The following is a 17,125-nucleotide window of genomic DNA, read 5'->3' as shown; positions in this document are numbered from 1 at the left end:
CCAGCAGACCATACACCTTTAAGGTATGGCTTACCCCGATCCCTAAGTCGAGTGTGTTCTCCTACCTGGGGGTACTCCTGGATGAAAAAATAAAATGGGGTCCCCAACTCACACGTAAGAGAAATGACCTAAACAGGGAGACTGCAGCAATTTTTAATTTTGCCACTAGACTGGGGAAAAGACCTGTGGGGGCCCTTCTTGAGCTACACAGGCCCCCCTGTATTTCAAAGGCCCTCTATGGCTGTGATACGGTGACACACACAATATTCAAATCACGGAAAATAAATTCCTGAGACGTCTGTTATCAGTTGCCCAGGATATCCCCTCTCTCATTGCCTATGAGAAGCTGGGTATGCCCCACATCACTGTTCTGATAGCCTTTCAGCCAGTGTCTCTCTGGCTAAAAATCTGGGTCGGGGAGGAGACCTCGCTAAATAAAGCAATCCTTAAAGATTGTCTGGCTCATTATTCTGCATCCAGGGTACCATGGCTCAAATATATAGAAAGAAGCCTCATGAATCTGGGAAGAGATATTTTTTCAAACCCCGATGCAACGTGCAAGGATAATGTAGCCCTCATTTAGACGGCATTTATCAGACACCAGACCATGGTAAGGGAGGAGAGGGAGCTTGTTTAGCCCAGCGTACGTCGCTTCATCATGTTAAGGACAACTGTGACGACGGAGCCGTACCTGCTGGGGTTCACAAACTCATATGATCGCTTCCTCCTGACAAGGTTCCCGTTTGATCTTTTTTATCTGATCCTCGCCCATCCCAGGGGTCTGAATAAAGGACAATTTCTTCCGTCCTGCAGCTGCGATGGTATATCTCTGCAGGACATGGTTCATTTCACGATGTTTTGCCCATTATATGATACACCGGGAAATCCTTCTTATTCCCCATTTTGAAACAGGCCAATTATAGGCAAGTACGCCCGCTTTTATGTTTCTTCAGATGTTGACGGGGAACACCATTTTTTATGTGTTTTTTTTTATTTTTAAATCTGCCATCGGGCTTAGGGCAAGTTGTGACCAACTCTGTTGACTCTACTCATGCACCTTACCTTGCTCTAATAGCCTAATAACCTGATAAAGTGTAATGGTTTTATTGTACTATTTATAGTGGGGCTTTTTTTTTTGTAGGTGTTAGAGCCTGTCTTAGGTGACCGGGTAACCAGACACATTAAGTGCAAATAAAATTAATCGTCTGAGATGTTGATACTGGGTATGCTCCCGATGGGATTGTATGTTTTGTATCATATTTTATTATGGTTTTATCATATGAAACCTAATGAAGTTATTTGACTTGTAAAAGTACCCTACACCTATTTATGAAATTAGCAAAATGTTGTATAACGCTTACAGTCATACTGCGACTTGAACCGTCTATAAGTGAGTCACCCATAGATTACACATTCATGTCTCAGAAGTTTCACAGAACTTACGTAAATAAATATGTGCACTTTATAAATCTCCAGTTTACATAGACATTGTTGATAGTACTACATGAGAACTCTTTAACTTTAGTATGTGTACTAAAATCCATAAGTGAATAATTTATTGATTGGAGAACCTTTCGTTTTCACATATGTTTTGACAACAGGCCTTTGACTTACCACACAATCTATTTGAAACATACGTCTGCAACTCATACTAGTTGCTTTCAGTCTCTGCCTTGTTTAAATGAAGTACTGCTTGCACTTAAAACTTCACTGGTAGCTAAAGCGTGCACCGTTTATCGTTTACCATACAGAATCAGAATTGTTTCCAGTACTACACTTTTCTGTTTCATACATATACACATGTACAAATAATTAATCTATGCTGTATGTGTTTATTTATTTTGCTCTTGATCAAATAGTTTATTGAGTTATTTGAGTAGCAGTAGCTTGGAAGATGTTGTTTGTGATAACATCAGTGATGTAACTGGAAATGTCATCAGTGATATTACCAATTATGTCATTTCACATGTCTAGTGTGTGAGGTCTTACGGAGTGCATGGCAGTGGTGCAGTTATAGTTGGCACAGTAAATTATAACTGGTGAATTTATATACACACATATAATAAAATCCTGCACATAAAATGTGTGTATGCCATTTGTAAAATAAAAAAATAACTCCATGGTAAAGTCCAATGTTGTAAAGTACCTAAAAATTAATGGTGTGTGTGGTACTTAACTGCGTGGTTTAGTCTGCGTGGGAAACGTACCATGTGGTAAAGGCTATGTGGTAAATGTGACTTACCGTTGGTGTAGGTTAATGTCAAAGTAAGTTTGATCTAGCGTAAAGATCTTTGTAGTATTTTATGTCGATTAAGTGGTGTGCCACCAGACTTTTCGTTGTTTTCTTTTGAGGTGGGATGTGCATTGCTTTCCCAATGCAGAGTGACTTCAAGATAATCATCAAAATGCAGGTATAAAGCTGTGTGCTATGTAGTGAACTTGATTGATGGTTTATTTAAATTGGATTCAGCTGAATGTTTCCAAGATGTATATTTGTGGAAATGTGACACCCTGCTGTTGATTAGGAAGCACTTTACACGTACTGGATATGGCTTTGGTAAGTTGCTATACACACAAGGATGTGAGGGCTCTATGTAGTCTGTACTGTTTGAGAAAAAACAAATTATAGATGTTACCAGAATGATGGTATATAGTGATAATGTTGGGTGAAAAGTGGTTTTGGATATCCGACGAATGCCATGCGTGGGATAGCTGATGTCTATGCGGTGTTTGTGTAAATGAGCTCCTTCACTTTACTGACTGGGTGTGTTTGCTGGTGTGTCTTTGGCCTGGGTGATGTGTGTAAGCTATTAATGGCTAAGTAGTCTTCAACCCAGAGCTGTCTCATGGGCGCATGCGATATAATGTCATGTAGGACGTCTTGATAATCCTATAGGAAAAAAGCAAGGCAGGCCTCTATATCTAAGACATGGCATTGCTTTAAATGCTCATTGAAACATTACTAATGCCACATCTCTGGGAACTCTAGTACTAGCCCAGGCTTTCCCTTCAGGAAGCAGCTTTTCCTGCTGCCAGGCTCAGTTGAGTTATATTCCAATAAACAGAGGAAACTATTTCCGAAAAAAAAATTCATGAGCTCTTGGAGTTCGGTACAACAGCTTAATAACTGATGTACATTACATGGAAGATGATAAATGAAGCTAGCACATCTGCATGTGGAATGCTTTGAAAATCATTTAAAAGATGAAAAGAAGCTGGTCGACATACTGGAAGCTTCTTTATTTTATGTCCTAGTGACAAGGTGCCAGCTTGTGACCATAGGCAATGAATGCAGTAAAGATTCAAGGGCAGTTCAGTTCCTTCGTTACCGTGGTAGCTGGTTGTGGATGTGAGCTAGAGATCTCACCTCTTTACTGCATGCACATGTAGTATGTGCTATTGTATCCCTTACCTGTCGCACAGATGCAACTTAGGGGCACATGCATCAGTGTAGGCAATTGCGATTCCATAATTGCGATTATTATGGAATCGCAATTGCCTATGCATGTAGGTTTCGCTAAAATATTAGCGATTCCTACATATTCCTTAATTGCATATTGTGAATCGCAATTAAGGAATAGCTTACCATTCATTCAGGCCCATAGGAATGAATGGGAATTGCATGTACAATTTGTGAGTACCAAATAGGTCATCGCAAATTGCGCATGCAATTTCAAGAGTGCAAGGGGGCCAAAAGGCCACCCTGATGCACCCCCTGAAATTGGCATGTGATCACTTGTTGCACACACACATGCCCCAACGGCATGTGTGTGTGCAACATGGCACTTTGAAAAATGCACGTTCGAGGCATATGAGCTGCAGATTGTACACTTAGCATAGATCGCCATCTGGTGTTGGGCCCGGATGTTTGCAGTTTGTTTTTGTTCTTTGGACAGTCTTTGGAAGTCACGAGTTCGGTGACTCCTCCTTCGGTCCGTACTGCGCATGGGCTTCGGCTCCATCCTCAGATTGTTTTTTTCCGCCATCGGGCTCGGATGTGATACTTCGTGCTCCGGCTTCGAACTTCTACGGTTCCAGCCTCGACGGAAAATCCTCGTTCTTCGAGTTTCTTCATCATATCTTCATCTCTCGAAGCGGCACTTTTCTCCATCCCGTACATCGGCACCGGCCTTCGGGCCCTCCTCGACTCCGGTCCCGGCCGATGGAAAGGACTCCGTTCAAAAAGTGCCCAAAATGTGGGTCTAAATTTCCCCACACCGACCTCCATCAGGTGTGTAACCTTTGCCTCTCTCCAGAACACGAGGCCAGAGACTGCCCCGCCCGTAAGTCTTTTCGATCAAAAAAGACCATCCGGGATCGAAGAGCTCGACGCACCATGGCGCACTCCTCGACCGCGGCTCCACCGGACATCTTCGGAGACGACGCCGAAGATTCGGGGCAACTACACACCCAGCAGGAGGACGACGTCGTCAGCGCTTCCGAGGCCGACGACTCCGACGTGGAGGACATCACACCGGCACAGCGGGTCGTGAGTACTGTACCCCCTCCCACCCCCGCGCCCAAAACCAAAGAGACTAAGGTTACACCCTCGCCTGCAGGCCTGGGCAAAACCAAGCACACAGCTTGTATCACCCCACCTTCGGGCCCGGTGTCGAAGCCTCAAAAGTCTCACGGCAGCTCGGGCTCGAGCCAGCCGACGCCTGGTGCCGAAAAACACCATTCGGCACCGAAGAAAGGGATACCCAGCTCGACTCCGAAGCCACCGGTGCCAAAACCTGGACTCTCGGTGCCGACCAAACACAAACCCAAATCTGTCGGCACCGACGCTCCGGCGCCGAAAACTCCTTCGACGCCGAAAAAACCGGAGGCTTCAAAAAAGCATGGCGCACAGAAACCATCGAAGCCCTCTGCTCCGAAACCATCGGCGCCAGCGGACGATTCGGCGCCACTGGCTCTGTTTACACCAGACCCTTTGCAAAAGACTCTATCTAAAGATCCAAAGACTGGGCTATTGACGTTAATTATCAAGAAAAGACGCCTTGAAACTCCGGCTCCTCCTCCACCACCCAAACGGAAGGACTCTCCTACTTCTCCCCTCAGAGTGCCCTCCCCACTACCTCCTCCTCTGCCTCCTCCACCTCCTCCACCCCCTCCCCCTCCCAGGTCTCCACCACCTTTACCTCATCACTCCCCGACCCCGTCCCCCGATCCGGATGACGGGGATCCGGATTATGACCCGGCGGACGCCCCAATGGACCCCACTCCACCGGGGACCCCAGACCCATGGGAAGACTACCACAACCTTGACATACCTGATATGCCTCAGGACGACCTATACCCATCCAGGCCGTCTCCTCCAGAGGACTCCTTAGGGTTTCATCACTTAGTGCAGAGAGCAGCACACTACCATGGGGTGGACATGCACAGCGAACCAGTGGAAGACGACTTCCTACTGGACACATTTGACATTCAGGACAAATCCACGTCTATTTTGCCCATGCTTAAAGGTGTCACCAAAGAGGTACAAAAGGGGGTGGTGATGGACGGAGCATTAGAACCAATCAAACACTCACACCCAGTCAACAGATCTGGGTTTGATCCATCACCGTTTTTTAGCCCACTCTGCCACCCCAGTTCAGACATGTCCATATGCAAATCAGTCTGACCCTGTGCCTCATGGGAACAGTCCAGCCCGAACTGCCAAGCCATGCCTTCCCTGGACCAGAAAAAAGCTTCCTAGGACCGGTTTCTGGCATTTCAGCCGTCTTCAGCCAGGCTTGCTTGAATCCAGTGGCAAAGTGAGCAAGGGACTCACGTCTGAGCATACCCTGCCAACTTATGGCGAACAAAGAGGTACAAAAGGGGGTGGTGATGGACGGAGCATTAGAACCAATCAAACACTCACACCCAGTCAACAGATCTGGGTTTGATCCATCACCGTTTTTTAGCCCACTCTGCCACCCCAGTTCAGACATGGCCATATGCAAATCAGTCTGACCCTGTGCCTCATGGGAACAGTCCAGCCCGAACTGCCAAGCCATGCCTTCCCTGGACCAGAAAAAAGCTTCCTAGGACCGGTTTCTGGCATTTCAGCCGTCTTCAGCCAGGCTTGCTTGAATCCAGTGGCAAAGTGAGCAAGGGACTCACGTCTGAGCATACCCTGCCAACTTATGGCGAACAAAGAGGTACAAAAGGGGGTGGTGATGGACGGAGCATTAGAACCAATCAAACACTCACACCCAGTCAACAGATCTGGGTTTGATCCATCACCGTTTTTTAGCCCACTCTGCCACCCCAGTTCAGACATGGCCATATGCAAATCAGTCTGACCCTGTGCCTCATGGGAACAGTCCAGCCCGAACTGCCAAGCCATGCCTTCCCTGGACCAGAAAAAAGCTTCCTAGGACCGGTTTCTGGCATTTCAGCCGTCTTCAGCCAGGCTTGCTTGAATCCAGTGGCAAAGTGAGCAAGGGACTCACGTCTGAGCATACCCTGCCAACTTATGGCGAACAAAGAGGTACAAAAGGGGGTGGTGATGGACGGAGCATTAGAACCAATCAAACACTCACACCCAGTCAACAGATCTGGGTTTGATCCATCACCGTTTTTTAGCCCACTCTGCCACCCCAGTTCAGACATGGCCATATGCAAATCAGTCTGACCCTGTGCCTCATGGGAACAGTCCAGCCCGAACTGCCAAGCCATGCCTTCCCTGGACCAGAAAAAAGCTTCCTAGGACCGGTTTCTGGCATTTCAGCCGTCTTCAGCCAGGCTTGCTTGAATCCAGTGGCAAAGTGAGCAAGGGACTCACGTCTGAGCATACCCTGCCAACTTATGGCGAACAAAGAGGTACAAAAGGGGGTGGTGATGGACGGAGCATTAGAACCAATCAAACACTCACACCCAGTCAACAGATCTGGGTTTGATCCATCACCGTTTTTTAGCCCACTCTGCCACCCCAGTTCAGACATGGCCATATGCAAATCAGTCTGACCCTGTGCCTCATGGGAACAGTCCAGCCCGAACTGCCAAGCCATGCCTTCCCTGGACCAGAAAAAAGCTTCCTAGGACCGGTTTCTGGCATTTCAGCCGTCTTCAGCCAGGCTTGCTTGAATCCAGTGGCAAAGTGAGCAAGGGACTCACGTCTGAGCATACCCTGCCAACTTATGGCGAACAAAGAGGTACAAAAGGGGGTGGTGATGGACGGAGCATTAGAACCAATCAAACACTCACACCCAGTCAACAGATCTGGGTTTGATCCATCACCGTTTTTTAGCCCACTCTGCCACCCCAGTTCAGACATGGCCATATGCAAATCAGTCTGACCCTGTGCCTCATGGGAACAGTCCAGCCCGAACTGCCAAGCCATGCCTTCCCTGGACCAGAAAAAAGCTTCCTAGGACCGGTTTCTGGCATTTCAGCCGTCTTCAGCCAGGCTTGCTTGAATCCAGTGGCAAAGTGAGCAAGGGACTCACGTCTGAGCATACCCTGCCAACTTATGGCGAACAAAGAGGTACAAAAGGGGGTGGTGATGGACGGAGCATTAGAACCAATCAAACACTCACACCCAGTCAACAGATCTGGGTTTGATCCATCACCGTTTTTTAGCCCACTCTGCCACCCCAGTTCAGACATGGCCATATGCAAATCAGTCTGACCCTGTGCCTCATGGGAACAGTCCAGCCCGAACTGCCAAGCCATGCCTTCCCTGGACCAGAAAAAAGCTTCCTAGGACCGGTTTCTGGCATTTCAGCCGTCTTCAGCCAGGCTTGCTTGAATCCAGTGGCAAAGTGAGCAAGGGACTCACGTCTGAGCATACCCTGCCAACTTATGGCGAACAAAGAGGTACAAAAGGGGGTGGTGATGGACGGAGCATTAGAACCAATCAAACACTCACACCCAGTCAACAGATCTGGGTTTGATCCATCACCGTTTTTTAGCCCACTCTGCCACCCCAGTTCAGACATGGCCATATGCAAATCAGTCTGACCCTGTGCCTCATGGGAACAGTCCAGCCCGAACTGCCAAGCCATGCCTTCCCTGGACCAGAAAAAAGCTTCCTAGGACCGGTTTCTGGCATTTCAGCCGTCTTCAGCCAGGCTTGCTTGAATCCAGTGGCAAAGTGAGCAAGGGACTCACGTCTGAGCATACCCTGCCAACTTATGGCGAACAAAGAGGTACAAAAGGGGGTGGTGATGGACGGAGCATTAGAACCAATCAAACACTCACACCCAGTCAACAGATCTGGGTTTGATCCATCACCGTTTTTTAGCCCACTCTGCCACCCCAGTTCAGACATGGCCATATGCAAATCAGTCTGACCCTGTGCCTCATGGGAACAGTCCAGCCCGAACTGCCAAGCCATGCCTTCCCTGGACCAGAAAAAAGCTTCCTAGGACCGGTTTCTGGCATTTCAGCCGTCTTCAGCCAGGCTTGCTTGAATCCAGTGGCAAAGTGAGCAAGGGACTCACGTCTGAGCATACCCTGCCAACTTATGGCGAACAAAGAGGTACAAAAGGGGGTGGTGATGGACGGAGCATTAGAACCAATCAAACACTCACACCCAGTCAACAGATCTGGGTTTGATCCATCACCGTTTTTTAGCCCACTCTGCCACCCCAGTTCAGACATGGCCATATGCAAATCAGTCTGACCCTGTGCCTCATGGGAACAGTCCAGCCCGAACTGCCAAGCCATGCCTTCCCTGGACCAGAAAAAAGCTTCCTAGGACCGGTTTCTGGCATTTCAGCCGTCTTCAGCCAGGCTTGCTTGAATCCAGTGGCAAAGTGAGCAAGGGACTCACGTCTGAGCATACCCTGCCAACTTATGGCGAACAAAGAGGTACAAAAGGGGGTGGTGATGGACGGAGCATTAGAACCAATCAAACACTCACACCCAGTCAACAGATCTGGGTTTGATCCATCACCGTTTTTTAGCCCACTCTGCCACCCCAGTTCAGACATGGCCATATGCAAATCAGTCTGACCCTGTGCCTCATGGGAACAGTCCAGCCCGAACTGCCAAGCCATGCCTTCCCTGGACCAGAAAAAAGCTTCCTAGGACCGGTTTCTGGCATTTCAGCCGTCTTCAGCCAGGCTTGCTTGAATCCAGTGGCAAAGTGAGCAAGGGACTCACGTCTGAGCATACCCTGCCAACTTATGGCGAACAAGGAGGTACAAAAGGGGGTGGTGATGGACGGAGCATTAGAACCAATCAAACACTCACACCCAGTCAACAGATCTGGGTTTGATCCATCACCGTTTTTTAGCCCACTCTGCCACCCCAGTTCAGACATGGCCATATGCAAATCAGTCTGACCCTGTGCCTCATGGGAACAGAGGTGTTCAGAGACCCTGTCAGGGCCAGGGCCAGGGTACTGAACCCTAGAATAGAAAAAAAAGTACAAGGCGGCACCCACAGACCCTGCATACATTAAGGGCCCTGCTCCCTTAGATTCCCTAGTTGTCTCCACAGCTAGAAAGCGGGCTAACTCCCAGTCCTCAGGAGAAGCCCCACCGCCAGACAAGGAATCGAAACTTTTAGACGCGTCTGGCAAACGCACCGCCTCCCAAGCTGCAAACATGTGGCGCATTGCGAATACACAGGCGCTACTTGCGCGCTATGACAGAGCACACTACGACGAACTTGAGGCTCTTATGCAGCACCTCCCCGAAAAACACAAGCGCAAGGCTCATGACCTGATACAGGAGGGTAAACTAATTACAAACACCTCCATTAAGTGTGCCCTCGATGCAGCCGACACTGCTTCTAGAGCCATAAATACCAGTGTCCTGCATCGTCGTCATGCCTGGCTCAGGATCTCAGGGTTCAAGCCTGAAGTCCAGGCGTCCATACTAAATCACCCTTTTGACCAACAAACTCTCTTTGGGCCAAAGGTGGACAAAGCGTTGGAAAAGATGAAAAAGGACACAGACACAGCAAAGTCTATGGGGGCACTCCAAACACAGGCCCCTAAACGTTCCTTTCGACGCTCATCCTTTCGTGGCACAGGTAGAGGCTTCTCCACCGATAGCGCCTCTACCTCCTACAAGTCCCCTCCTCAAAATACCTTTTCAAGGGGCAACCAAAGGGGTGGTTACAGAGGCAACAACAATAAGGGCAGGGGCAAAACTAACACCACCCGTTCTGCCACCCCGCCCGCACAATGACTTCCCTCCGCTCCCCCCAGACCATCCCACTCCGGTCGGGGGCAGACTACAAAACTTTATCCACGCATGGGAATCCATAACATCGGACAAATGGGTGACCCAAATTATTCGGTCAGGGTACTGTCTCGAGTTAACATCTACCCCACCCAATATCCCACCAAGGCACCGTCCAATGTCTCAAGAACATTCCACACTGCTCAAACAGGAGGTGCTCTCCCTCCTCCAAAAACATGCTATAGAGCAGGTCCCCGTCAATCAGCAAAATCTAGGGGTCTACTCTCTGTATTTCCTAATACCAAAGAAAGACGGGACCCTGAGGCCCATTCTGGACCTCCGGCCTCTAAATGCATACATACATTCAGACCATTTCCACATGGTCACCCTACAACAAGTCCTCCCGCTCCTCTGTCAGGGAGACTTTCTCACTACCTTGGATCTGAAAGACGCATACTTTCACATTCCAATACACCCTTCTCACAGGAAGTACCTCAGGTTCGTGGTGGACGGTCAGCATTACCAATTCACGGTTCTCCCCTTCGGGGTCACCACCGCACCACGAGTGTTTACCAAATGCCTAGCGGTAGTAGCAGCACACCTCAGGCGTCAACATGTTCACGTCTTCCCTTACTTAGACGACTGGCTGATAAAAGCCGCGTCCTACCACCAATGTGTGCAACATACAAACAGCACCATCCAGCTGCTCCACCAACTAGACTTCACGGTGAACTACCAAAAGTCCCACCTTGTACCATCTCACACAAAGCAATATCTCGGGGCCACTATAGACACCTCCAAAGGTATTGCCTATCCAAACTCAGTCAGGATCGCAAGCATACAAGCCTTGCGCAAAACATTCCTTCCTCAACACTCTCTTCCAGCAAGAGTGTTTATGAAGCTCATAGGAATGATGGCGTCTTGCATTTTCATAGTGCCCCATGCAAGACTCCACATGCGTCCACTTCAAGAGTGCCTAGCACGACAGTGGAACCAGGCCCAGGGTCAGCTAACGGATCTGGTGTTGGTGGACGGCCGCACCCATCACTCTCTGCAGTGGTGGAACACCACAAACCTTTCCAAAGGGCGGCCGTTCCTGGACCCGGTTCCTCAGGTGATTCTAACAGCGGACGCATCGCTCTCCGGCTGGGGAGCGCACCTCCTACACCTCACAATGCAAGGTCTATGGACGCCACAGCAAAAATCGCTCCACATCAACCATCTGGAGCTCTTGGCGATCTTTCTAGCCCTAAAATCTTTCCAAAAACAGATTTCGGGCAAAGCAGTCCTCATTCGCACAGACAACATGACTGCAATGTATTATATCCAAAAACAGGGGGGGACACACTCTCCCCAGCTCTCCCGCTTAGCCCAGAGCATATGGAGATGGGCAATTCCCCAAAACATCTTTCTCCTGGCACAGCACGTTCCAGGCGTACAAAACACCATGGCAGATCTGCTCAGCAGACAAACGCAACAACTACACCAATGGGAACTGCATCCACAAGTTCTTCACCCATTCTTCCAACAGTGGGGGCATCCTCAGATAGACCTCTTCGCCACCCACGAAAACAAAAAATGCCCAAGCTTCGCCGCCAGATACCCACACCCATTGTCCAAGGGCAATGCGATATGGATGAACTGGTCAGGCAGATTTGCATACGCCTTTCCACCTCTCCCACTAATTCCATTAGTGGTAAGGAAGCTACAACAGCACTCCCTCACACTCATTCTAGTAGCTCCAACGTGGGCCAGGCAGCCGTGGTACACCACACTACTACAACTATCAGTGGTACCACATCAAAAACTGCACCTGTCCCCATGCCTCCTAACCCAGAACCATGGAGAAATCAGGCACCCGGACCCAGCTCAGCTCAACCTTGCGATCTGGCTCCTGAAATCTTAGAATTTGGATACCTTAACCTTCCCCCTGATTGCATGAACATCATCATGGAAGCCAGACGTCCTACCACTAGAGCATGCTATGCCGCAAAGTGGAAAAGATTTGTAATTTACTGCCGTAACAATACAATCAACCCTTTAGATGCATCCATACATCACATTATATGCTATCTGCTCCATCTTCACAGGTGTAACCTGGCATATTCATCCATACGCCTACACCTAGCAGCGATCGCTGCTTCTCTACAAAACAGACAGCATTTATCACTGTTCAGAGTGCCCGCTATTAAAGCCTTTATGGAAGGCCTTAAACGAGTAATTCCTCCCAGGGCACCACCTTCCCCTGTATGGAATCTAAATGTAGTTCTTACACGGCTAATGGGTCCGCCCTTCGAACCAATGCATAAATGTGAGCTACAGTTTCTCACCTGGAAAACAGCTTTTCTCGTAGCTATCACTTCCCTTAGAAGGGTTGGTGAAATACAAGCGTTCACTATACAGGAACCCTTCCTACAAATACATCACAGCAAGGTCATACTTCGTACAAATCCGAAGTTTCTGCCCAAGGTCATTTCCCCCTTCCATCTCAATCAATCGGTGGAATTACCTGTCTTCTTCTCGCAACCTCAATCTGTTGCAGAAAGGGCTTTACACACACTTGATGTTAAGAGGGCTTTGCTGTACTACATACAGAGAACGCAACCTTTCAGGAAGACTAAACAATTGTTCGTCTCCTTCTCTCCACCACATAAAGGCAACCCCATCTCTAAATCAGGGATAGCTAGGTGGATTGTAAAGTGCATACAAATTTGCTATCAGAAGGCAAAAAGAACATTATCTGTTCCACCTAAAGCCCACTCTACTAGAAAGTTAGGGGCTTCTATGGCTTTTCTAGGGAACATACCCTTAGATGACATCTGCAAAGCAGCCACATGGTCAACACCGCACACCTTCACAAAACATTACTGTGTAGATGTGCATTCCAAGCAGCAAGCTAGTGTGGGCCAGGCTGTACTAAAGACACTTTTTCAAACCACTGCAACGGATACCGGTGGTCGCCGCTAAGGTTGGGTACTGCTATATAATCTATGCTAAGTGTACAATCTGCAGCTCATATGCCTTGAATGGAATATGCTACTTACCAGTATGCATCTGTTCTTGGCATGTAGAGCTGCAGAGTTGTACACGCCCACCCGCCTCCCCGGCTACCTGTATCCGTTCCAGTCCATCTTATTTAGATACAACACACATGGGTTTCTCACTGTTATTACTACGCTCCATCATTTCCCTATTGGCGAAAAACAATCTGAGGATGGAGCCGAAGCCCATGCGCAGTACGGACCGAAGGAGGAGTCACCGAACTCGTGACTTCCAAAGACTGTACAAAGAACAAAAACAAACTGCAAACATCCGGGCCCAACACCAGATGGCGATCTATGCTGTGTACAACTCTGCAGCTCTACATGCCAAGAACAGATGCATACTGGTAAGTAGCATATTCCTTTTGTGCATTTTCAAATTTTTTGCAAATTACCATCAACTTTAAATTGATGGTCATTTGCGATCCCAAATTGCGAAATCACATTTTTGAAGTGCATCATGCATTGCATTTAGGGAATCGCAATTTGAGATTCCCTAAATGCATTTGACATTTAGGTAATCACAAAATTTGCGATTACCTAAATTGCGAAATAGCATTTGGGTTTAAGCATCCCAAATGCAAAAATACTGGTTGCAAAGGGGCAGATTCTACGAATCTGCCCCTTTGCGACCGACATTTACAATGATACATGTGCCCCCAAGTATGTCTGGAAAACAGGCATTTATCAACAACATTTAAAACTTTAAATATTATTCCTCTGCACTTTTGAAGTCAGTTGCACATTTAAATAGATTAAAATACTTATTGAAACCTCAACACCAGGACTGTCCAAAGTAGGCCCAGAATTATGTAATCTATACCAGATTTCCGAAATAACCACTGGCTGTATAAAGCGCTATTTACTTTCACAGTATGGAAATATATCTTAAGCAGCCAGCCTGATAATCTGGCATGGATTCAGGCCACATGAACATCCCTGCTCTACATTCTGTTTAGGTCCTTTTTGGAGAAATGGTGACTCTCCATTCACGGAGGATATACTATATGTATGTGCCGGTATTTTTAGAGAGTGAAATAAGGTACAAAGCAAACAAAGCAGAGCTACAGAGCAAGGGGACACTGAATACGGGTGAGAGACCTTGGTATTGTTTACCACGAAGCAGGGCGTTCAGGGGTTGTGAATCAAGTAGCATGGAAATGTGGTCTTCTGAAGATGTTTGTTTTCTGCTTATTTCTGAACTGCAGAAGAGTTGAGGCAGTTCTAATGTTGGAAGGTATGTTGTTCTAGATCGTGGGAGTATAAACATAGAAAGCTTGCCTTCTGGTTTTCACTTTGCTAATTTGTTTCTATCTGGTAGTGACCTGGCTTCTGGTGTGGTTTTGTCCAACTGAGGTAGATAATTTCCATGATTCACTTGAAAAGGTGCTGGTTCCGTTGGCTGTGTATGTGATGCAGCTTATCTTCAAGATGATGCGAGTGTGGAGATAGAGGCAATTTCGTTCCATCAAGGTTGGAGTGACATTTCCGCTTCCTTAGGCCTTTGATAAGACCTGCTTTCACAGGTTGGAAGCCTTTCATGGTAGCCAGTGTGATGTCAAGGTACTGCAAAGCATCGCCTCCACGTCTGTGCAAGAGGACTAAGGTTTGGACTGTTGCATCCGAAGAGGTAGGTTTTCTCTTTCGATAAGAGGGAAGGTTTGCACCATGTGGCCTTTGTTCTCTTGATTTGCTCTTTGAAGGAGTGGTCAGTGTCAAGGGTGAAATCAAGTGTCAACTGGAGGATGGCAAACCCATCAATGTTCATATTGAGGAGCCAGACTTGAATGCATGATTGTTATTATTACTTTAAAGGATGAATTCTATCTGAGACAGATTGCGCATTAGGTAGCTGTTGGTTATCAACTATGAGTAATGTAGAGGCAGTTTTTCAGCCTATGGATAGGTGGGCCTCTGTGGTGTTGGTATATTGATGGATCTTAATGCTGCTGTTGGTGCGCACCTCCAGGGCATTCATCTGAGGTTCAAGATGATGGAGGACAAGACTGAGGCCTAGGCCCTGACGTAGTCCATGCAGCTGAAGAAGGGTAGGTGCAAAGGGAGGTTGCCATTTGCACAAATTATTAGTAGTTATTGAGGTAGGAAATGAGCATTGTAGGACTGTGTCAGAGAAGCCCATGTGGATTAGTGCTTGGTGGTGAACGGTGTCAATGGCTGCATAGAGGTCAAGTAGGACCAAGAGGCAGGGGCCAATGTTTTTGATAATCAAGAGGATGCCATTGACTGCCGGAAGAGTGGAAGTCTCTATGCTGCTGCGAAGTCTGAAGCCAAATTGGTGGTCTTCTTGCTGATCTAATATTATAATTTAATAGAGACTGCTTTGCAGAAGTTGTTGCTTAATATGATTCAGGCTGAAATTTTGCAGATCGAAGTTGGTGTATTGGTTGACCATATTATGTGCTTTCAAATCTACCCTACTAGGATGTGACGGACTCCCAGAGTTTAAAGGCTGAATGATGCTTTGCTATACAATTTTAGACGTTAACATTTTTATGAGGTTTTTCATTTTTTTGACACTATGATAGATAATATTGTCATAGTCTAGTTTGAATCCAAACATATCCTTCTGATATCAAGAGCAGTGGTTCTTAATGGTTTGATTTCTGTGGACCCCACTTAATCATTACTGGAACCCAAGGACCACCTCTGAATCATTATTGGAATCCAGGAGCCTACACTGAGTCATTACTGGTAGACTGGGGCTCTGGCCTAGCCATTTTCAAAGACTTGAACCTCAAAACAATACACAAAAAATCCAGACACAAACATTTCAAAGAATCTAAATTTTAATTTCAGTCAAAAAGTTGGAGCTTTTTAAATTCAATTGGGGCCACTCATAGACTTTTCTATATTCTTTTTAATGCCCTTGCGCTACTCCCACAATTCAAACTGAGGATTCAAACTTAATTTTTAGCCTCCAATTTCAAATTCCTTCAGAGAACGTTTTCAAATTTTCAATTTTGCATTTCGCTTCTTTATATACACTATATTATTCTGTTAAGATTATTTAATATTCTAAACAGTTGCGGACCCCAGGGGGTTCCCGGGCCATGGGTTAAGAATCACCGCCATTGAGTCTGGCAGTATGTCATTGCTCGACACCCAAGTGAGAGATCTAATAGCAGCAGTAGTGCAAATACAACATCGCCATCAGGTCGGGATGCATGCCTTCAAGATCAAAAGCCTATCTGGAAGCCACACTGAATTCGTGATGATTATTGCTTCGAATGGGAGATTTGTGGGACATTGTCTTAAAATGTGGCTGCCAAGATGATACAAAACTGCAGAACTGATGTCCTAACATGATGCAGCGAGAGCAGTGTAACCAGCCATGCGCTGCCCAACAAAGATGCTCCCCACTCAGGAGGTCTCACACGGGATGGAATGATGTGGAATGTCATAGTTTTAGGAAAGCTAAACGGTCTGGAGACGGTTTACCACTTAATATTCATACTTGTTGGTTTGAGTGAGGCGAAAAGAACAAAATCACTAAAACTTGTTTTAAAGAGTGGTCAAGGACGGTGCCTACTATTTCTTTTGTGGACGTCATGCATAAATAAATTATAGGGAACGCGTCTTTGATGATTTATTATTCCTTCCTCCCTTATTCTTCTTAACATCCCTTTCAACTTCCTGCAGGTTTAATTTTTATTACAAGGTTCCATTCTGCATTATCTACCAATTGCAATAATGTAGCGTGTTTACGGTTATATTGTGGGTGATCACGATTAGTGCTTCATATTGCAAGAACTTTTTTTACATCTTATTATTTTTTATTCAGTGAATACATAAATGAGTGTGTGTGTGTGTATATATATATATATTTTATTACATTAACCTTGCATTCTTGAGGCTGCATACTCATGATGCATTACTCTCTTATTTTTTAGCATGCTCCTACCTAGACAAAGGGCATTGGCCTATCCTGCATGTTCTTGT

At 46.8% G+C, this 17,125-nt stretch overlaps 1 protein-coding gene across 1 annotated transcript in view; it reads left to right on the top strand.

Moving 5' to 3' along the window:
- The window catches only part of LOC146812465 (androgen-induced gene 1 protein-like), a 269,437-nt gene that overhangs the window by 243,198 nt on the left and 9,114 nt on the right, over window positions 1-17,125 (top strand). The gene's annotated exons all lie outside the window — the stretch shown is intronic.

The sequence above is a fragment of the Triturus cristatus genome, chromosome 7, assembly GCF_964204655.1.
Source record: "Triturus cristatus chromosome 7, aTriCri1.1, whole genome shotgun sequence".
Classification (NCBI taxonomy): domain Eukaryota; kingdom Metazoa; phylum Chordata; class Amphibia; order Caudata; family Salamandridae; genus Triturus; species Triturus cristatus.
Note: the sequence above shows the minus strand (reverse complement) of the source record. Positions and strands in the feature narration are given on the sequence as shown.